This window comes from Neopsephotus bourkii, unplaced genomic scaffold, assembly GCF_033783945.1.
Source record: "Neopsephotus bourkii isolate Nb327-2 ecotype Australia unplaced genomic scaffold, CSIRO-AGI_Nbou_v1 NB_532, whole genome shotgun sequence".
NCBI classification, from domain to species: domain Eukaryota; kingdom Metazoa; phylum Chordata; class Aves; order Psittaciformes; family Psittacidae; genus Neopsephotus; species Neopsephotus bourkii.
In genome coordinates this window covers 164,051-187,549 of record NW_026901033.1, presented here as the reverse complement: position 1 = coordinate 187,549, position 23,499 = coordinate 164,051, and positions in this window count along the sequence as shown.

Sequence of the window (23,499 nt, the reverse complement as noted above, 5' to 3'; positions counted from 1 at the left end):
ATTCAAATCCCAGCCCTATCTCAGAATTTCCCAGCAGTTCAGCCTAAGTAACTCCCTGGCTGAGCATGCTGAATTCAGCATGGTAGTTTTGGGGTCCCACCATGAGACACGTACCTCACCCAACACAAAGGAAAAACCCTGCACCATGGGAAGAGCTGCGGTGCCTCACACAGTTCTGCCCTGTTCAGCACTGTGATTGCAGTGCTGAGCACAGCCATGCCCTCTGCACCTATGGGATGCCACTCAAAATACCTGCTTTTGGTGAGCCACTGACTCAGGTCACTCCCACTGAGAAACCTGCTGCATGGCATGCAATTAGCAGCCAGCTAACAACACTGACTTGTAATTATACACAGCCCCTGCCGGAGCTCTGTTGGAAGCCTGTCTCCCCATCACAGGAGGAGGGAGGACTTGCTCTTCTCAATGAAGTGCCACTATTAGATGTGCCCATCCAGACCACTGGTTGCAGGAGCAAGTTCTTGATTAGGCAGTTAGGAAAGCTGTGATTTGTTTTTCAGACATTCCCCTGTTGACGTAAACATCTGCTATCCTCAGTTATGACAGCAGAAAAGTGGCTGTTACAAACCCAAACACGTAAATTGTCAACAGTTAAGCTATCTGTGCCTCTAACCAGTTGCAACATCACAGCGAGAGCTGCAGCACATTTCTTACTATCAGATGCCAACTACTGCTCAGCTGTACAGTTCCCATGTTTCCCTCTGCCCACTTCAAGAGGATGAAGCGATAAACAGAGAAGTCTGCCCCCAACAACAGCAGTGATAACACTCATACCCACAATGCCAAAAAATGAAGGTTTCCATAGGGAGCTGCTGCATGCCACATACATCAGTTGCTCACTAGTCACCAGTCCTGTTAGTTAACAAATGCTCAGTGTTTCATTAGTTCCCCTGGCAGCTGCTCCAGGGAAAAAACGTCCTTTGAGGGTGACACAATGAGGCTGGAATTTCGGCCCATTCTGCTATTTGCTACCAAAGGGCTTAAAACCCCCCAAACTCCTGCCAAAATAAGTCTGAAATCCCTGGCTTTTGTCTGAAGAGAGTGAAATACTCCACAGAGGAGGTCAGGAATTGTTAACCTCCGTCGTTAGCATTCCTTAGGTATCAGCAGCGAGCATGTTCCCCAGAGTCAGAGCACATTTTGCTGTATATCAAGGCATCCTTGTGCATTGCATTTAAGTTTCAGCTAATAAAAGAAACAAACACAGCTTCCACGAGGGAGGAGGGGGAGCTCAGCTTTCACACATGACACTACACTCCGTTTGTCAAAACAAGACAATCTGCTCCCTCTCCTGATAGCTAACTTGCAGCACAAAAGCATAAAACAGGGGCTTGTCCAAGCTGCTTGCATAAACTGATGTTACCTAGTACATTTTCATGTTTGAGGTACAAGAGGTTCTCTTACAAATCCATTATTTTTCATTACGCTTTCCTTTTTGTATCTTTAGGACTTGAAGGATCAGATAAATTATTTTCTTACGTGCTTCACTGCATATTCCCCTTCAATAGCATTCTTTTAATCCCTTTATGGTTCCTTGATAAGCAAAAGAATCTCTGATTTCATTAAAAACTTAAAAGTTAGGCATTTTTACAGTAATGCTTCCCTTTATTTAGCTGAAACAACATTCTATCTTCAGTCAAATGTCATTATTAGGAACGTAGTTACGATGCACATGATGTTTTCTGGGCTGAACTAACAATGAGAAACTTCCTACATATATACCTTTAACCTGCTGGTATTTGGGTCAGCAGTCCTTCAATTTACTGACCTCGGAAGTAAACAGAATGATGGAAGTAGACTTAGAAAATACATTCATTTTTATATTCAAGGCAATATTCTACCAGTAGTGCGGGCTTTCCCTTTAATGTTAAGATCACAGTATTCTTTTTTTAAACTACCATCTTCTCTATCTGACTTCCGTAAAGGATATAGAAAGAGGGAGAAAAGGTATGTATTTGCTAAGATTTGTACCTATGCTGTATAATCTTACCTATAGGCCTGACATAAGTGTTTCTGGAGCCAGTATGAGATTTTCAGGTGACTTGACGGCAGCTGCATTAATGGTAACCCCAAAATCCCAGCCTTTAATAACCACTTATGTCACTACCAGGGCTGAAGCTGTATGTATTTGTTTTTATTTTATAAGATGATAAATATTTCAACTGGTTTATTTTCTATGTAACAAGTTGTGACTGATTCAGCTTAAAAAGTTCTTGTACCAGCTGCATGACAGCAACTGCGTATGCTCAGTTGTGTGGCAGTCATGAGATCGATCTGACTTAGCTAAATTTTTCCGAAGCTCAAGTTAAAACCAGAGCTGTTACACTATTAGATGAAATCACAGTCACATATCATATTATGTGAGAGCAACATCATCAGCTTTATATTGGTTTTTTCCCATCCTTTTGCATGAACATGACCAAAGGGAATGCAAACGAGCGGGGAAAGCACAAGCAGACTGTTCACTGAATTAAACCTGGGACCGTGCTAAAGATGGATCTTTGAATGCTTGCAGAGAAGAAGTTAAATTCACGCAGGCTTTATGCAGAGCTGGATTTTAAAGTTTTAGAGCACTATTTCTGGAGCTTCAGGTGACATTGTCCCCTTTGTAAAACTAATGGTTAACAAAAAGATGGGGAAAACTGACAACACTGTAGAGAGAAATTTCTCTTTCCTAATGCTGCACACTATGCCTATACAGCAAAATGGAGTTCTGATTGTAACACAGTGCAGCACTCTCACGTTAGCGCTATTTTTACTGTTAAAACATTATGAAAACAAGCAATCAACAACACATTACTTGAGGTCTTGTACCAAAAGCTTAGATGTCTGCTTCCCGTGTGAATGATACCTGCATTAGCTAAAGTAAAGCAATTCTGAATAGACATATCCTCTGAGTCTCAGCCAAATGGAAAGTCAAGGAGTGCCCACAGAAGGAGGATCCTCAAGGTTTGTACTCTATACCAATCATGCAGTTAACATATGCGAACTGGATATAATCCGAAAATCAGGCGACTCCTGCTGTTAATACGTCCTTGAACAATTGCAAAGCTTCTGTACAAACTTTCATAGAAGGTGTTACCTCCTGCAAAATCCTCTCCATCTTATTGTAAAGTCTGGTTTAATGCTTAGAGGAGACATTTTTGGTTCTGCAACACAACTGCTGTTTGTTCATGAAGAATTTAGTTCATCTGTGTCTGTGAAATGAGGAATGTGCCATTTATCTCATTCATACAGTAGACTGGAAAGGGTTATGAAATCTATCCACATTCCTAAGTAGCCTGAGATCATCAGATGGATGGTGAAACACACATGCAAGGTGTCATTGTTCTGCATGTAAAAGCATGTGGTTATTCTTGAAAGACAAATCTTTAATACGGACACAGCTATGAGAATGGTTTTCACACCAAAACAAATGAACTGTAGAACTTGCAATATTAACACAACACTGCGTGTTGGTTTCCTGTGCTTGAGACTTTGTTTTCATGAATATGTAGATTTCATTAACCACTATTCAGACCATAGCACTCGGGGGGGGGGGGGGAATGGTAAGGGAAAGGTAAGGGAAAGGAGGGAGGGTGAGACCATGTGTAAACCTTCCAGCTGCCCTGCAATGTGCACAGAGATGAGATGAGGTCACTGATTATTTACACAAGAAGAAAAAATAAAGGAAGTACTGCTTCGGCAGGTGATGAAGGGACACAAAGAGGATAACAGCCCTAGAACCACTGTACACGTGTCAACAGCAAACTGCGCCTGCAGAGAAAAAGCCAAAGCATTTATCCTGAATTAAACCCAACCAGAGTGAGGTTTACGTTAAACAGTGAGATCTGTTCTTTTCAAAGGAGATTTTAAACCAAAAACTTCACGTGCAAATCAAGACAGGGTCTCCTCCCTTGCCTGGTCAAGCTGTTACTGCAAAGCTGTTCTCCTGAGTTCAGAATTAAAATTCCTTTTCTCTTTCCCCTGCACTACACTGAACAGAATCAGACATTAAAAGTGACTCACTAACAACTAGGCTTCTGCTTCTGAGCAGAGAAATCTTTGACTGTGGATGCAGCAAGGAATGTTTTGGGGATGTTCTTTCTTGTGAGATGGAACTTTTAGAAAAGGAAAGTTTCTCCAACAGAAAACACAACAAAATCATTCAGGTGCTGGAGAAAGATGCTTAAACTTCAACCGCACAGAGGGAAGATGATGTTCTATACGGAATGGCAAAAGCAGCGTCCTTGCAGATTTAGACTGGAACAGTGAATTGTATGCAACCTAATTATATTAACAATGTTACAAAAATTCCAGAAGCATAACAGCTGTTTCATATGTGGGATGTGGTAAACAGAGCCTCAGTAACCGCTGCCTGAACCATTCAAGCACCAGGAAAAAAAAAAAATCAAAGCTGTTGCAGATGTTTATATGGTAAAAACACCAAGAAAGTAAAAAAACCGGATCCATTTGGCCACTCTTCTGTGCCTCATTAGATATACAGCAAAAAAGAAATGCTTATGCCCTTTCTCTGATGCTCCACTTCTCATAAACAAAAGCATCTCCACTTGCAGCCGGAGCGCTATGCTGATACCAGCAGCTGTGACAAATAGGGACTACTAGCAGCTAGACTGGGATTTACAGCAGCAGGGAGTACAGAGCCAGCCTAGGACAACATTTCTACCCCAAGCCCGAGCTGCCATCAGGGTTACCCAGTCATACTGAGAGAGCCATGGCACAGAAGCGCTTCTGAATATTTACCAAAAGTACTCAAGAGTTTACCATGCTCCCCAAATCTTCCATGGAACAAACATGAGCCCCCCCTCCTCCTCCAGCTTCCTTTTATATTTGGTTGAGTAAAAAAATCACAAAGGAATTATGTTTTGAAGTGTTTCAGCTCCCCAGATTTCCTAAGGGAAACACTCGAGAGATTCCAGGTTCTCCATTACCTGTCAATATGTGTGAATGAGAGAGGAATGTGGGAGCAGTGATGGAGACCACAACTTGCCAGCTTGGGTTTGGCTGTGACTGAGCTTGCAAGGGAGCACACTGCCGGACTGGGAGCTTGGAGAGGAAGACTCTCTAGTTCTGCCAAGGGAGCTCCATCCCCTGACTGACCTGCCTTGCCTGCCTCCAGAAACGGAGGTGATTACAGAAATGCAGAAGTGATGACACAGAGCTCCTGTTCTGAACTGCTACAACTGCTCATGGCAGAGTTATTTGTTGTTACTGCAGTTACTGATTTGATCCTACGCGTTCTTTTAACCACAGGGAAAACCAGAGGGCCCATGATTAATAAAATAGGATTCAGTATTATGATATCCTCTTTCCTTTGTGAATTTTATGTATATGCATAGTCCAAATGAACATCTACTCACCTTTCCGACTGTATTGAAAAAGCTACTTTACTGATTTATATTCATAAAACCTGCTGTCCTGCTTCTTTATGCCTCCAGTTTTCCATTCCCCATAAGTCTAATGATTATCTTTTCCTTGAGCTGAAAGCTCTTCGGGAATATTTTGACTCCTATGCCTAATGAACAGTTTTATTCCTTTTCTATAGCTGCTGATAAATACACTGCCCAACTAAAAATTACACTGCTTTGAAGTTTTCTCTAATTTTATGACTTGCAAAAGCGAGTTTAATCTTGATTAAATGGAGTGTGCTTAGATACAGTTAAGACACAATCACCTAAGACTGGCTGACTCATTAGGTGAGAAGAATTAGGGAGGGGAGCTGCTGGTTCACTTTGAATCTTTTTCTTTTCTACTAAGAATGCTTTCAATACCTGGTAAGAACTTTTCACAGAAATGGGAAAACAAGCCCTATTCAACATAAAAACCCAGCCCAGATTCCTAGTAAACATGACAGGTAGTTAAAAGAAGTTTAAGTCTCAGAACAAGTGTTCTCAAAGTTTCCAACATCCTACCCACAAAAAATTGGCAGTTCCACCATCCCTCTGTGGTGAAAGCCTTGAGCTTACCTATAGTTCATATAAATCAGGTACATTCCTAATGCTTTTTTCCAGGCATCATTCATCACTTACCATACATTACTTGCTCTCCTGGGACTCTGGGTTCAGCCCCATGCTCTAGTCCTGTTGTACGCCAGGGACAGACAGTGACTGGCAGCTATCCCTGTACATTATTATTCCTCAGCACAGCCTGCTCTTAAACTGGTTTGAGCAGAACTCTCGTAACCACTGGAGATCTGAGCGGGCAGTACTGGAGCCCTGGACACAGCAGACACAATACTGAAGCTTTATCAGGTGCAAAGGAATTGAAAGCCTTTGTGTGTATCGATACCATGAAAAAGGAAATGCATACGTGCATGGAAGGTAAACGCTTACAGCGTGTTTGCAGAGCTATAGAAACTGGTGAACATAAATAAAATGTTAAAAAGCCCAACACCCTAAATACAATATTATAAGCACTCAGCAAGATTAGACCCAAAGCTTTCCCTCCCCATCCAGTACTTTGCTGATTAAGCTTGCGCAAACACTTTGCACACTCAGGGTTGGAGATGCAGTTCTACAAGATCCTACACGGGTAGGTTACACACAGAGTTGATAAGCTGGATATTCCTAATTCTCTTTATATCTCGGAACATTTGGGGAAGGTTATGCCAACCTTCTTTCCCATTCTTACAGATTTGCTATTTAAAAAAGCCACTCAGGACTAATTGTAACTACTCATAGCTGTCTCTGTTTAATGTTGGGACAAGCGATACCATTTATGCTGATGGTAACATTTCCAAAACTGGATTATAAAGTCAATAGTTTGGGGGTTTAACAAAATAACTACTCCTCTCCCTTTCACCTATTGTCTTTCGCCTATTGTTTTGGAAATGTTACTATCTCTTGAGCATGGCTCCTGACAACCATTACCTGCCCAGAGAGCTATCAGAGGCTCTCTGTGACTACTACAGTACATGGGCAAGTACTACTTAAACTGCTAAACCACAGCAAGACAGAATGCTCCTTATTGCCAGGCAGCAGAGCACTGAATTGCAGTCTGAAACTTCTTCACACAGTAAACCCTACATGCTACAGAATGATGTAATGTGATTTCACACTTCATGCAATGGCATAACTGAGTTTAAAATACGCTGTTCCCAACTGGCTTTTGCTTATTAGAAGAAAAAACAAATCACCCTCAAGTGATGACTGGTTTTGGGTCAACCATTCCTACCCATGTCTCTGAGGGATATTATGTGATAATTGCTACTCCACACTCATAGGACTGTTGCAACTCTATGAGTCAAAAGAAGTGCTGCTTTTGCAGGGCTAGGAGAGAGTCATCTGATGCAGAAAAGGTACAGAATTTACAATGCACTTAAGCAATAAGCCCACATACCCAAACAGGTCAGAGGCTCTGCTATGTAAGGAGGTGAAATACCTACCAGAAAGCTTTGCTATTAATAAATATATGTTTAAAAAAAATAAAATAATCAAAGTCTGCTCCAGGTTAGACAAGTATTTGTGGTGTATCCAAACAAAATGGCTGGTTATATACCACTGTATATAACCATTATACATCCTATTATTAAACACTGTTCCAGAGTCGGTTTACTGCCATTATTTGTAAACATTTCTGAACATACTGGCCAAGTGGTGAAGTAAATGGCTAGTATATGACCAAAGGCATCTTTATGGCAAATGAAAATGCAGGCGTTTATTCTACTACTGGGTCAAGTGATCTCAAAGTTTGCCTAGACACTGCAGGAAAGTAGTCTTCTGACTCCTGCATGCCCCTCAGGATATCTGTTGTGCTGCAGACAATGAGGAGCTTTTTCTGGGGAGTATTTTCAGTATCAAATCACTTATGCAGCCAGATAGCTGATAGTGCAGCGGTTCAAAAGTGTATTCTTCCAATCAAGTAAAATATGCATTAGTGATTATTAGTATTAATTACAGTACATTACAAAATGTTATCATTTTAGACAACGGTTAGTAGCAACCTTACATTCTTTCTGTATTGTTCATTTTAATTACTACTGTTGCAGCTCAAGAACCAGAGGTGCCCTTCGACACTGCACTGAGTAAAGGGTATTTTACACATATATATATATACACACATATATACACATATATTACTCCATAAGCGGCCCTCAGAGCAGCTACCACTCAGGAGACACTTTAAAAGCCTGTTAGAAGCAAGGGAGCTGCCTAGGGCAGCAAATACGAGGGAAGGTACCTCAGCTCCAAACATCCTGCATGTCCATCCCATTGGTTTGGACTGGGGTTGATGTGTACAAGGGGGAAAGATGCTCTTCACTTCCTCTTTAAATTCCTCTCTGGATGCTTGCTTGTGTTTCTCTTACTCCTACCCACTGAGTAGGATTTTGGCATGTGTTACGTGGCTGTGCAGATTCAAGGAAGGAACTACACTCCTCCTATCTAACCTGCATGGCCAAGTTAGAACCAAGACACATCAGCCTCTGGTTAATTAGTGATTATTACAAAGAACTTACAATGCTTCCTTTTCCAGAGTGAAAACTGGCAGCACAAACTGTACCATGAGACATACATATTTGTACAGACCCTGGTATAATAGTACAGCAGTGACTCACATCTGCTGGGATCTCTCCTGGTAGGTACCAGCAGAGTAGCAGCAGGCACAGGAGTGCAGCTTACAGGCAGAGACCCCACCCTGTTCCAGTGCCTGCTGTTTGAGCTACATTACTTTAGATATAAACTAGTTCTGTTTACAGATCACATCTAAAATAGGTTTCCCATTTCACATCTAAAACAAATGTTTAGATTCTTGCCTGAATCCCCTGAAAATAACTGCATACATAATTCTGAAATATCCACAATTTCAGAACCGAAGAGGGAAGCCACCTCAAAATTAGACTTGCCTTTATCCCAAATCATCAGTAAAGGTGAATAGCACGCAGCTTGTCACTTCACTGTTCTACTCTTCTAGCTTTGCATTCCCTTCTCTCCATGGCCAAAACCTTTCACAAACCTGATTGGATTTTTACATTCTTGGCTGCCTGTGAGTTTAATAAGTAATGGAAATTGGGCAAGCAGTGACCTTGAGCTGAGCTCCTCTGAGAGGAGCTGTGGCAGTGGTATATAGAAAGAAGAACTGGTCTTGGTCTAGCAGAAGGTACAAATAATTTACAAGAAAATGGAGCATTTGGAGCTACTGTGAATGGGGCCGGGGGTGATTGATCCAGCAGGATCCAGCTAATCCAGTATCATATTAGCAATGACAGGAATTCACAGAAATACCCAAAAACCACGACAAAAATCAAATTACCCATGGAAGCAGAACAATTCATCAGTAAGACTGATTCCCAAATAAAAGTCACTGGATTTTGATGTGAGCTCTCCCTCATCTTTCTGCCCATTTGAATTCCTGATCAATTAAAATTGTGACCCCAAAGATATGTCTCGTACCTGCAGTGTCCAGAGCTGTCTCAGCGCTATCCTCAGTTTAGCTGCTCTTTCTTTTTGTTACCTGAAAAAAGAAAAAAGAGAAGAAAAGATAAATATAAAAATGAACTAGAGCATGATTCTGAAAAAAGTCCAAGTAATTGGGTCTGGGCACCTCACAATTTCTGTGATGGGAAAAGAGCAGTCTTCTCATATGACCTATTCAACAGCCCTTCATTCAGCAGTCAAGGACAGCCAGCAACATCATGAAGCGGCAGTAAGACAGCAGAGCAATGTCACAAGCTGTTATCAAGTATTTTTCATGGCAGCCCACGAAACAGGCATAGGATCAACTTCAACCCAAAGTTCATTGTGTTGTAGCAATGCCACAGGCCGCTTAGAGAGCATTTTCAGAACAGCAAGATTTCTTTCTTGAACTTCTCCATTAGTGCTATAGGGTCAGATAAAGAGTCCAAGATCTAGACTGAGTATAACAACTGGGTTAACAGCAGCTGAGGACCATGTTTCAGGGTGCTGTGTGAGATTTCCTGGCTTTTAACCAAAAGTATCTTAATCAATAGAGTTAGTGACACTCAGTATTTTCCATCTGGTTACCAGTTCCCCCCGACAGACTTTATTTGTGGTTGTAGTATTGATGATACATCACACACTTGTACCATGACATCCCAACAGTGGTCACTTAAATTGGTATTAGGTCTCACGGAAAATTATTTCTCTCTGAGTGGGGCATTGACATTTCCTTGTTAAAGGCTCTCACCCTTAGGGGAATGTCTTTCACCAGAGCTATTAACAGTGATCTGGATCTAAATACTGCACTGTATTATCTGCATCCAGATGGCATAAAAATGGAAATTTCTGTAAGATACAGTCTTGACCTTTGGATGAAAACCATTCTTTCCACAGTTACTGCCACAAGTACTCTGAGGTGTTTCTCTTCAAGCATAAAAGCAAAATGGTGATTTATGATTAACATAAGAGAAAAATAGCTTGCCCATGAGTTTATGACAGGATAAGTCTATTTCTACCCCATCATTTTAATAAAGCACCATGTTGCTACCCACTCATCCTTTCATGGGTAACATATCTGGGTGTTACTCCTGCACCTGTGTTTCCTTCTCCTCTAATTTTTTCTGTTTATATACATATATATATGAATTGTATAAAGCATATTTCATATGAAACATTCTATATATTCTAAATGTTCTAAATATTATAAAAAGTTCTAAAATGCATATGCGGTAGTAAAGCTAACTAACCCCTTTATGGTTAAAATATTGTATATTTGATTTAGAGGTAAAGCTTCTGCTGCATAGTTAGAACAATTTGCCAGGAAGTTAAAACTCATCCTTCTTTGAAAGGACAGCACAAAGCACACATGTCACGTCATTATTACTTCAATACCCTTTTTTGAGGTCTAAGCAGTAGCACACATTTTACAGGAGCTCTCTCCCATCAGGTGAAACTGGCAAGCACCTCTTAAGAATGCAGGTATGCCTTTCTTGTAACCCCCAGTCTTGCTGTCTCAGGCTGTGCTTTAATTTCCCTGGTGGGCTGAGTTGCAAGTGAATTTGGCTCGAAGGAGTGACTAAGAGAATATAAATATGAATAAGGTTGCATTCTTTTGGTAAGTGGAGCCATCTGTTGCCACATCTAGAAAAAGACGTGTTTGTATGGAAGTCTGTTGATGATGTTACAAAACATCATTTTATCCACTTCTTCTGGTGACAGACAATACTATAATTCAAGTTTAATACATCCATTGTCTGAATTGGATTTGGAGGGGGATAGGGTTTTTTTGGATGGAAGAGTGAGATCCTTGTATATCACTTGGCATCATGAGCTTGTTCCAGCTCTCACTGAAATTTCTACAAGTCTTTTTATACCTTCAAGCAGGCATACATCAGCCCAAATAAGGATACAAAATTGTGTTGCATTGCAAGAAAAACTCCTATTAAACGTATTCAACAGGATTTTGCCTTTCAAGAAGGCTGTAAGGTCAGCCTTATGCTGACGTTGCCACTGTTGTAGCTATATCAAAGTTATGAGTAGCCATTAGCCATACCTGTAGGCACCATACAAAAGTCAGCATGCACCACTGCACAAATTTTGAAGCTCTTACTGAAGATAAAACTATCAATTTGCATGCATTTTTGGGGTAAGGTAACCAGCTGGTTTTTTGCAATTTATCCTTAACAAAATAATAAAGCATATGCTGAAATCCAGAAGCCTGTTCTTTCAGTTAAATATTTAATTTTACATTGTTGGATAAAATGTGCATGCTTTAATATTTTGTTGAAGTCACAGATCAGGAGACAGAGATCATGGAACTAAAGAAATGTAACAAGCTTTTATTATGCACATACCTTGCACAAGTGACTGCATAGAAAGTCTTAATAACAGCCACTGTACAATGAAATTACTTTTGGGGGTTGTTTTTTTTCTTTTGCAACCATTGCAAATCTCCATTTACTAAAGGAAGTTCAAATGCACATGGCCTGTTACATTAGAACTACTTCCGTTGTATGACAGTTCATGCTTCTTGTTTTTCTACCTATTTCATTCATTTAGGTTCAAGACACTTATAACCCAGTTAATTTTCTCACTAATGATGTTACCCAAACATCACCTTCCGTTTGATATCATGATGACTCTATGAATGTGATTATATAGTAGTAAAACCAAAGTTTTGATTAATCATTGTAGGCCAGAGAAAAAATTGAAATGTAACTTGTTTTCTGACATCCTTTTCATTTTACTGGGGAGAGGCATGTGTATTCAGTTAAATGTATTTAGGCCATTTATCTAGTTAATGGGATTCTCAAAGATCATTTGGTGTATGTGATAATATATAATCAATGCAGCCTGCAAGAGCCAGTCAAAGCTTTATACATTACAATTCAGGAGGTCACAGGGATAAGCAAGTGTTCATTTGATTCGGTTTAGCTTTTAATGGTGTACATCAGTACATCAGCACAGAGTTATCTTGCAGTCAACTTCACCAGAGAATGTTGTTTTCAGAGTACTGAAAATAACATCAATGACTTGTGTTAAGATTCAGGAGTTGCTGTGTTTAAGTAAAACTTGGTTTAATGAGAAAGCTGGATAAAAAATAGAAACAAGCCACATTCTTACTAGGAACAATGTATTATATTTACTATGCAACTTTTCAGAAACCTAGATACAGCAGAGTTCCAAAACATTGTGAGAAATTTTTATCTCTTGTTAGAAATAGGGGAAGGAGGCATTAAGCGAGCTTATGCCAACTCTTTCAATCTCATATGAAGAGTAAATAATCTGGAGATTTACTATTAAACTCAAGATTATGTTTTTTACTATGTAATTCTTGCAAGGACTAGCCCGTTCTTCCCAGCAGGGCTACAGCTACACAATGGGTCACTTAAGCTGACCTGTTTTAACGCATCAGCCTTATTCCTTTCCTCTTTATTTTCATGGCACTATTTTAGAGCCTCACCCTCCCTCACTAGTCAAAATAAAATTAAAAAACAAAACAAAACAAAACAAAAAAACCAACAAACCAAACCAAAAATGCCTTTTATGAAGCCAGATTTTTTGGTAGAATAGAAATGGTCAGAAATTAAGTATGTGCCAGGTTACAAATCGAGGCAACACATTCTGCTGGACCACATGAAATAAAGACATTTGCCAAAAGGGTGGAGTAAACTGATGCAGTGTCAAGCTCATTAATGTTAGAGTAGCACTGAAGATGGATATCACCATGTTCAACATTGTATTAGCAGCATCCATTATTCAATAAATTATTAAATTAATAGACAGATGGTGACAATGGGCATATGTCCTCATTTAATTAATTAATGAGAAAGAACTCAACTTATGGTCATCTTATGTCTATAGATTTAATAATTTATAGAATAATAATTTATTGATTTCCTACTATTTCTACATGAGATAGAATTCTATTTCAATAACCATCCATTCTTGTCAGAAGCTGTTATTACCAGGCATTCCGGTGGCTATACATGCACTAATTGCAAGATGGACTAATCCTTCTGCAACTCCGTTCTAAAAGCTGGGACTGGAATGCATTACAAAAACACCAAAACAAACAAAAGGACAGAAGGACGGAAGAACAGGAAGGAAAGGAAGGAAGGAACCAACACTGAAATAGCCTCTGAATAGCAGTCACAAAATTGACCTGTATGGAAATAAATGGATGAAGGGAGTAAATGGTGTTATGTCCCATTAGTTTGAACAGAACTCATTTAGCCCTTGTTGATTAATTGAGCTTTTCTAATTGAATAAAGTGCAGATTTAAAATAACATATATTTTTATAGGCATTATTGAAAGTAGAATTAAAGCTCTTTTCTAATTAAAAATATTCTTCTTTTTTCAGTCCTGTGCCTTACATTGCATTATATTTTTATATGGCATCAAATATGCAAATTGGGAAATACTCGGTGCAATTATTTATCTATAATAGCCATTTTCCTACTTCTAAATTTTACTGTTCAAGTTATGATAAGTTCTCTCAAGACAAATGACACCTCTCTCATCTTCCTCTTTATAGAGAAATCTAAAAAGCTAGTTAAAATTTATGATGTTTTTCATTTAATTACACGTTTTGGCTGAACTATTTTGGGGTGTATAAAGCGATAAGGTTTTGCTGGTTGCCAGTTCCAGTCTACTTGCATGAATCTCTAAGGACAAAATGGGCTGGAGAAGTAAATGAAAAGGGTGGTTTTCTGTCCAAAGATACATTAGACCTAGAAATAACATTCAAAGCATGTCTCTGAAGTGAAGTTTCCTCAGAAAGAGGATCCCAAGTCATTCTGAAGCTTTAAAAAGCAGAAAAAAGGAAGAAGGATGGGTAGGTGCTATACAATATTTGGAGAACAGGTGTAGGACTAACAAAGGAAGCGAAGCATGGCATGCTAAGGGATATACTGAACAAGATAATGTGGTTTAGATAGACCAGTTTTATGATTCCCCTTGAAGTGGTTAATGAAAACATTGGTGGAATTTATAACGAACTTATGTCCTGGCCTAAATAATTTGGATTGTGGTCTATTAAGAGACAGACTTCTGTGTTAAGCTATGCAGGCCAGTTAGAAAGCAGCCAACAACAGTAGAAGCAGCTTTATTACGTTTCTCTTCATTGAAACTCATTTCTGAATAACAAATGCTGCTAAAGCTGAAGTTAACTACAGAAAGCTCAACAGAGTTATTAAAAGCTTGACAGTAGAACCGAAACTCTCCAGAGCATGGAACGCACGTGAAAAACATTTAAATGCTGCTTCTCTCTTTGTCTGCAAGCGGTGGGTGAAACCCGAGAAAAAAAGGAAGGGAGTGGTGTTATTTTGACAACAGTTGACTCTGAAGCCCTTGATGATTTTAACAGCTTCCAGTTGCTTTGGCAGAAGAAGCTGTATTGAACCTGTATTACAGAAATTTGAAGAGAACTGCATTTCATGTAAAAGGAAAGGTGAGACACATGTGTTTTCATATGGAAAATACAAAGAGTACAAAAGCCTATCTTGCAATTTTACAGGTCTTAACTGAGCTCTTTGTAAGAAACCAGACGAATCCGGAATAAAACAACTGTGCTGGAAGACCCAGAATCAGGTTTTGGCAGTCCCAACTGAAATGAGGTTTGTAATAGCAGTCTTTTAAAGTGAACTAAAGTTTCTGTATTAGTCTAGTCACAGTGCTCTGACACAATGTTTTGACACTGCCACAGTGATGGAGAACTCGAAATAGAACAGGAAAACATCCTAAGGAAGAAAGGCATTGAAAGCTTTTACCAAAAGAGTCAGCTTTTCTCAAATCAACTCCCTCCCTCAGCCTGTGAATAGCGATCAGAGGCAAACAACAGAAGTCATGGCAATACTACACATTTAGGGGAGAAGAATACCTACCATACAACAACTGCAGTAAAACAGAAAGCTTTTTAAGCCATCAAGAAATAGTACATTATGCAAACAGTGGACGAAGTGGACAAGATAACTGGGGACTTACAATACAAGAGCTGTTCACAGGAGCAAAGAAAATGGTTCAGTAGAAGATGAATAACAAATAATGTCTCTGTTAATTTTAAATCAAGAAGGGTTTCCAATGTGATTCACATAGCAAATGAGAGAGTATTTGTTAAAGATACAGGTAGGAAGGAATGAGCATGTAGAAAAGCAGAAGGGAACGCAAGAAGCACCATGCCACTCCCCTAGACAAAACCAGGAGTGAATATATCCAGTATTTGCCTAAACAATATTATCGCAACAGAGGAGTTAAGCACTACTGGAGAGACTGCCCCAAACCCATAGAACTTTAAGGTCCTATTTCCCATAACTGGAAAGCCCTCTGCAGAATAAAGGACAGAAGTTTCCCAGCTTTCCAGGTCACTAGGAAAATTCATTTATATCGAAAGTCCCAAATAAGGGGGAAAGCAGTTGAACACTTGATCACACAGGGCTCGACAGCTTCCGCCTCAGAGTCCATCACAAATTTTACTGCTTTGTACTTAGTAGGCTTGATTTTATTGAGGGGCAACCAACTCCTATTGAAAGGTATACTGAGGACATCGTGCCAAGTTTAGGGTATGAACTGAATTTGCAAGCAGTTTGTGCTAAGCCACTAAGTCACTGATATTGGTAGCACCACAAAAGAATTAAAGGCAATTGAAGAAAAAAATGAACAAAAGTAGGTGTCAACCTGTTGCAAATGTTGATTGAGAGAAAAACCCACAACACACCCCTGTCCCCATAGCTCCCAACTCCTCTGTCCTCAAAGGAAAGAAAAGCAGCAAAACTAAAAACCAGGTGAAAAGTACAAAAAACAGTTAAAAAAAAAAGCTCAACCAGCTATCAAAATAAAGAGCTCGGGAGTTTCCTTGGAGTAGTATTGTCCCTCTCTATAGATAAAGAAATAATTGTGCATCTCAGACCTGGTTTCACTATCACTGCAACAGTTTAATGACCATGAATTTATGCAGAAGGTTTAGATATGTCCCTCAGCTATCCATTATTACCCATCTGAAGCACTGACAGAAAACAGTTTCAAAACATATAAGAGTTTTATAAAAAGGCTGCAGAAGGCAAACTCTACCATATATTTAGGTCACACAGAGCAATAATAAAATGCTGGTTGGCCTCTGCTGACATTCTCTTCTCCAAAATGGCTTGTGTTAGATGTTCACATCACAGTCCCTAAAGATATGAAACAGAAAATACCGATAAAAAAAATCCCAGTTGGATTTGGGGTCCCAGAAATGGCCACAGCATTCTCAGCTACTCTGTAAAGAGTAATGGTCAAACTGCAAGTGGAAGTAAAAGAGAAAGCCTGTGGGAGCTGTGATATTTTCATCCCAGCCCTACAGTAGCAAAAAGACATTTCTTTTCCAAATTCCAGTAACAGACAAAAATGGACTCTCAAAAAAGCTGCCTTGTCCTAGGCAAACAGCAACACAGCAGGCTGGGCCACCTGAATTCCAGAATAGGCTTAATGCTTCTTCACAGTACAGTAGGTAGTATTTTAAGAGAGATTCACGAGCCTGTGAAAGCACACAGCATCGCAGGAGACAATCAAACTTTCGTCATGAGTTTGCTGAATACGAAAGTTAGAAGCACTGCAAATCCTGCATCATGTGGTGTTTGGGAGGGAGAGGAAAACTCACAATTGTAGGAATATGCTACCTATACAGACCCACGTGCAGACCCAGGTGACACCACAATGCATGGCAAAAATGATCTGAATAAAGCTGGCTTCCGGGAGATGCACCAGCAGAGCTTTGGGCTCCATTTCAGGAAAATAAAGTACAGCTTACCTCTGGTGAAGAAACCACTTAAAGACATGCTTAATAAGTGATTACTCCTAATGACCTCACAGCAGTTTAAAGCAAGATTTAAATAATTTCTGGCTTAAGAATAGAAAAAAAACACAACCTAGCAAAAATCTTTACATGCACACAGCACCGTACATGTTCAAGTAGCAGAGTTACAGCAGCTAAATGTTGGTGCCTCACTCCCTTTAGCAGCTGTAAACGCACACACTAGTTGATAGAGGTGATTATTATTGCTTCTTTCTCAGTTTTCAGTGTTTTGGGTTTGGGGGGGTGTTTGTGTGGGGTTTTTTTTCACTACTGGACACATGAATCGGGGGTTTTAAGGAGAAAGAAACACGCTCAGAAATGTTTAATGGACATTTCAATTAGGTTTAAGTGTGTAACACTAATCCTTACCAAACTAAAACCTTGTTATTTAAGGCTGTTAGCAATAATGTGAAAAAACCACACACAAGTTATAAAGTATTCAGCAAGGGGCTTTTTAAGAAAAAAAACCCTAATAATAAAACCCAAATTAATTAACTTTCCTTGTAAGTAGTAATGTACACCCTGTATTATTAACTACACAATTACTGTGTAAGGCAACACAGCTGTAAAATATTTAAAGTGGTTTTCACTAATTTTAGTTTGGTGAAACTGCAAGATTTGTGGTACTTCCAGCATTGTGAACATTATGGGGTAATTCTCCGACAGACATCTGGAAAGAACCATCATACACTTATCAGAAAGTTTTCTTCTCTTCGTGAAGAGAAGGGTAAAATTTCCAGAGGTGCCTGTACTAGTTAATACCAGCAGTATAAATCCTACCTGGAAAAGGAGATTAGCTGCTAGTAAGGTCATACTGATGCTCAAAATGTTCTTCCATGACCAACAAACAAACTCACTCTACACTCCATTGCCATGTCAGAGGTCAGCCCCTTCTGCACATCTCAAGTAACAGTTCTATGGCATATTCAGCAGAAAAGCTCACACACACGCAAGCCCCAGCTACTCCTGTGAGCTCATCTATCTGAGTACCAACTCAATTTGCAGTCTCCATTTAAGCCAAGAAACCACTGCACAAAACCTCTTGCTCTAGCTATATGAGCCACTGACCTTCAGCAGAAGAGTGTCAACTTAAACAGCCATAGCAAGGTTGAACCTAAGTTTCTGCACTGCTTTCATCATGCCACTATTACTTTACCAGCTAAAGAATGCCAACAGATGTTCTTGGTGTGGATGCCAGTCTAGTGATCAGTCTGTGTCTCTTCCCTCCCAGTAGCTACAGCGTTCCAGAAGAACAGAGCAGTGCAAATATTGCTAAACCAGGATATAGGTATATAACCCCTGCAGTGTGGGTGCAAACAGGACGAACAAGTTCCTGCTGAACACCATACCTTCCTATCAATGCAAGGGCATACACACTGGGTAAAGGAACGGTTAATCTCAGGTGTCTATTACTTTGTACAAAGTGAAATAATCTCCCTACCAGCTGCACCGAACACGCTCTGAGAGATGCTTCTCAGACAAAATCTAGCAGAAGACATGGACAACTTTTGCTGAACAAGAAATGTGTTTCACTGAATGTTTTCCAAGCAGATGTGGCAAGTAACTGAAAAGTCAACTAGCAATTTTGTTTGCTTATCTCAGCATAATAATCCAGCTCCTAGTCTGAAAAAGCAATCTGAAACAAAGACAGTGCACCACTGTTTTGTTCTGACTGTACAAGCACACATAACATCCTAAATTTCAGCCAGCACTGATCTTTCCATGGTTAATGATTTCTTCTATTTCTTCTGTTACAATGACAGTACTTACAGGATAGGTCTAATTTCTGCCTGAAATCTGATTTTTTTTTTTCCCCTTAAGAAAAGATGGTGTGGGAGAAGGAAACAGGTCTGATTACCTGAACTTCGGCTGTATTCAGTTCCCAAACAGAATTTAGCTTAAGAATTTAGACAGGAAAGATTATGAAGGCAACAAAGATGAGTATAAACCTCACAGCTGTACAGTGGAGCTCACTCAGAACTAGAAGCACAAAGCTCTACAGAGAAGCAAACTATGCAAAATGAGGTGTTCCTACACAAGCTGCATGGTGAAGAGCGGACATGTTTCATATAAAGGCTACAAAAAGGGAGGAAAAAATGGGGTAAAAAATAATGTATTTCTCATTATTGGCAGCTCCAGAAGGCTGGGGAACATTCGTACTCTTTGAAAGGTTTCGTATTTAGTCACTCCAGAAAACATCCAGTAACCACCCTGTAACAACCTGAAGATGGAGGAAGAAGATATTTGACAGGTAAGAGCAGAAGATGCCAGGAACATAACAAAGGTGGTGAGAACTGTAAAAAGGATCTAATAGACCTTCTGTAAAGTACAGAATACCCAGGAGAGAAAACCCCCAAGTAGAATTCGAAGTTTTTACTTCCTCTGCATCTTTAAAATACAAAATGTGAAGTGAAAACTCATACTCTGGACATGTCACGTAACTGATAGCTCAGGGTGAGCGAACTAAGCAGAGAATCTTCCTACTCACACAGCCAGTCACTAGCACTGTCAACAGTTCAGGCCACTCCTGGCTGAACAAAACAAAAACCTCCAGCCATCCTAAAAACACAAAAACTAATGTTTCAATTCCAAACTTTTGGTCACACTCCTGCTACAAACCAACAATGACAGAAACAATGTGGATGCTGTGCGAATCCTGGGTGACAGAGACACAAAACCTGATGCAACATACCATGGCAACCTATTGCCAAAACATGGAAAAGCCCCTGTATGAAAAATCATGGTTAAGGAAAATGACTCACCTGTGGGAAGCCACACACCGGATGGTTTAAGACAGGCATATGGTGACTGCTGAAATCTCTCCACAAATAATTATGAAGGATTAGGTACAGACTTGTTATTCTGTTTGCAGGTAAATGTTTTCGGTTTTGAAGACACTAAGACTTGCACAATGTGTTATTATCCCAGCAACGTAACTATTAAATTCAAATGACATTGCTGTTACTGGGAAATGTGATATAGACTCAGTATAGTTTATAGCTATACATTCAGCCTAGAAACAAGTAAACAATTGAGCTTTTGTTAAGTGGTAGGGGCACAAAGACTACAAATAAAACTCTGAAATTTGGTTTGGATGATGTTCACAGAATGGTTATAAAACCCTAATTTACTTCTATATCTCTCCGTGTGTCTATATACACAGAGGCATAGGGTAGCATCAAAAGTAACTGAATCATTGAGGAAAAACTTTAAAAGAAATAGCTGTAAAATCTCTGAAAAAAGCCACTCTACTCAGGGATCCCACTCAGCCTCCATACCTTCACTTCCCAGACTCCAGTTACCTGTTACTGATCTCACACAGGAAAGTGAGCAGCACATGGCCAAATTTCCAAATCATGATTTATCCACCCATTCCATGCCATTTTTTCCTCTTCAGTTTCTGTCTTGCCCATCCTCCAGGCCCTATCACTTTGAAAAGCCCTCAAGATATAAAGCTACTAAGGTTTAAGAATTACCCCTTCACTACTCTACTCATGGGGATGTGGTGCTTTAAGGTAACTTACACCACCTAGTGCAAAACTCTTTTATTTTGCTTGAAAAAGGAAGAATATCAACAATGATAGTTACTGCTTCTTGGACCATGTCCTCAAAATATCTTTACCTGATTTATGCTGATGGAAACCTTTCATATCACCAACTCAGGATGCCATAATTAGCTAGAAAGAGAGGTTGTAGGTTGGGTGTTGCTAGGTCTCAGATTCTCTTGACCTACTCTCTTCAAACAGTGGCTAGGAGGGGTGTATTGTTGAGGGAGGACTTGGCTGTCCCTCTCGCTAACTGGAAAACTGTTCAAGTAACTTGAAAACTGCTGCTTGTAGTTTAAAATGGGCATTCCAATATGACTTTTTATTTAAATCAAAATATACTTGCAGTGGAGAAAGACATCAAAACACAGAGCGCTGGACAGAGCTGATGAGGGGAGTAGTATCACTCCTACTCATCAGTGAGAATGGAGGAGGCAGGATCCTGAGGTGGTCAGACCGCTGGCCTTACAAAATACAGCCCCTAGCAGCATTACAAGCAAAATGACCACTGAAAGAACATTGATAATTTTATCTTTTGCTGCTTCTAACTCATAGCAGAACACACAGAGAGCCAAAACCAAACAAATGACCAGCCACAAAGTTAGAGAATACTTCAGATCTGAGTAGATGACCACAGTTTTTACGGTGTGGCAGAGACACTTCCCCACTCTCGGACAAACTGCTGGATGCTCAGAGTAACCTAGTCACAGAGAAAAATCATTGCTACAAACAAACATCTAAGCCCGTCCTAGCACTTGCATAAAAGAGACACCAACAAAATCAACCTTAAGTGTTCCAGAATCAGTTTAAAAATGTTCTGTTATTCCTTCCAAACAATTATTTTTTATACCTGCATATTGCTTCCCAGCTTGGTCTTAGCCAGAATACAGCACCTGCTTCTTCATGCACCCCTAGACCTATAATTTGCATGCTCTAAGCTTTCTAGTAGTTACTTGGAGCAGAGGTTAATCTTCCTGAGGGGCTGCTTAATTTTGCTTGAGAAAGCTCTTCATTTCACAAAAGCGTTACATGGAACCCCTCTGAAATCAAGTGGTGATGCTCAGAGCACATTGTATTTGACCTAGAGAAAAATCTGTAGGAATATTAAAAAGGAAAAAAATCTTAAGAAAAAGCTTATATAGTTTTGGTTTTTAGGTCAGTAGTGCTCAACATGTCAAAACCTACTGCTGTCTTGGTTTCAGCTGGGATAGAGTTAATTTTCTTCCCAGTAGGTGCTATAGGGCTGCGTTCTGATTTTAGTAGGAGAATACTGTTGATAACACACTGATGTTTTTATTTACTGCTGAACAGTACTTCTGTCTGACTGAGGGTACACAAGAAGCTGGGAGGGGACGCAGCTGGGACAGATGACCCCAACTGACCACATGGATATGTCAGATCATATGGTACCATGTCAAGCGTGGAGAAAGCTGGCCAAGGGCCACTGCTTGGGAGCTGGTTAGGCATCGGTCCTTAGGGTGGTGAGCAATCACATCGTTTTGTATATTTTAATTCTTTAATCATTATCATCATCACTATTATTTTCCCCTCCTTTCTGTCCTATTAAACTGTCTTTATCTCAATCCGTGAGTTTTACCTTTTTTTTTTTCCCTGATTCTCTCCCCCATTCCACTTGGAAAGGGGGGTGAGCAAATGCCTTTGTCATGTTTAACTGCTTGACAGGTTAAACCATGACAATTGGTTATTGGTACAGAAGCACACAAGAGCTGACACACAATGGATCTAGGTAAAGCCCTACTGATTTTTCCAAACAAATAGATGCAGTATTACAAGCAGCTTTTTTGTTTGTTTCTGTAGCTCATTTTCCTACATACATACATAGTAGAAGAACCCAGCTTGTGAATATAATGTTCATAAACATCAGTGGTTCATTTAGTGAGCAGGTGGCTACTGCTCTGGTCTGTGGATCCTGGGGAAATACACATTAACCATTCTGAATTTGAATAAGGCAGGACAAGATATCAGTTTAATACAAGCCAGGACTAAATTCACAGAGCTTCTGAAGGTGTTGAGTATTAGCTGGGTAAAACAAGTTCTCATCTTTTGTTTCATTTTGGAGATTATGGTTGTCTATCTTAGCTGAGTGATTGGCAGCACAAAGCATCAAATAGCACGTGAGTAAAAAGGATGGTGAAGGCATGTTACCTAATTAAGCCCCTGAGCATTGCATAGCAAGGATGTTACCAACCAGCCAGACAAGACTGGCCAGGAGGGGAATACCATGTAGTAAGAAAACAAAGTGGCTTTATCATCTGCTGCAGGAAAGGGTATTAACGGAATAGCAAAGAAGCAGACCTGAGCCAACTGGATACTATTTATGGGGCTGAACAGGAGACATCAAACCTTAATGAATCAGTTTCCTGGGTTGCTTGCAGACTTAGGAGAACTTCCACTTCACTCTCTACTTCCATAAGGAGGAAGGCTGTACCATTGGTTTAGTACATAATAAAAGCAGAGATACTAACATGCCAAACATGTCAAAGGCCTTATCTGAGGTGATTACTGTAGCTAAACTTTCACACTTGCCTAGGCCTAAAGAGCCCCAAAAGTGTAAGTTTAGCTATTAAACTGATAACATGTAAAAAGGAAGCTTATAAGAATTTGTAACAGAACATGGAAGACACATATATATATTTGTATTCAACAGGATCTACTACAAACATAGCTCTTCAAAATCTTTTAAATCTA